Source organism: Cynara cardunculus (assembly GCF_001531365.2).
Source record: "Cynara cardunculus var. scolymus isolate 2C chromosome LG 14, CcrdV1, whole genome shotgun sequence".
NCBI lineage: Eukaryota > Viridiplantae > Streptophyta > Magnoliopsida > Asterales > Asteraceae > Cynara > Cynara cardunculus.
Genome location: NC_037541.1, coordinates 11,442,131 through 11,442,827, shown reverse-complemented (window position 1 = coordinate 11,442,827; position 697 = coordinate 11,442,131).

Below are 697 nucleotides of genomic sequence, written 5' to 3'. Positions count from 1 at the left end.
ATAACTGTCCGCTGCATACTAAATGTCTATCTATTTAATCAAGTAAGTTTTCAATACCCTGAACTGAGTAATACGGTCCAACACAAAGAGTGATTTCAAAATTGCTCTTCACTTAGGCATTGAAAGACTTTTCTGCGCTCCAGCAAACGAAGACTTCCAAGGCCTGTAGGAGAAAAGATCTGCCTCAGTATTAACTCAACCCGAGTTGGACTTGTTTACAAGAATGAGTTCGGGCCAAAGAAATTCTTCAGACTAACTAAGGCATTCAAGTATTCTTCGGATACACTTGAATGGTTTCAGAAAGTCATCAGAGAAAGATTGGGTAGAAATCACATTCGAAGAGAAGAAGGGAGTCAACTCATCCATGAGATATCGACAGTCATCGGCTATCGAAGACTACTTCTGCACTTCAGAGATATAGTTCAAGGTAGATCATGATGAGTTGTAAACTTGTGCCTTAAAAATGATGTCTTTTGATTCCAGTATTGTAAGAATTTCATCATCCAATGAAAATTTCGAATTTGATGCTTTTCTATTAGATTAGTCTTTGTTCTTCACAATTGTTTCTAGATTAGTCTATGTTTGTTCTTTCATTACTTAGGGGGGGATTGTTAAGTCCCATAATTCATAAAGTGAAAAAATAATGAAAAACAATAAGTGATGAAGAACCAGAAGACCGATAAAGACATCAAGGCAG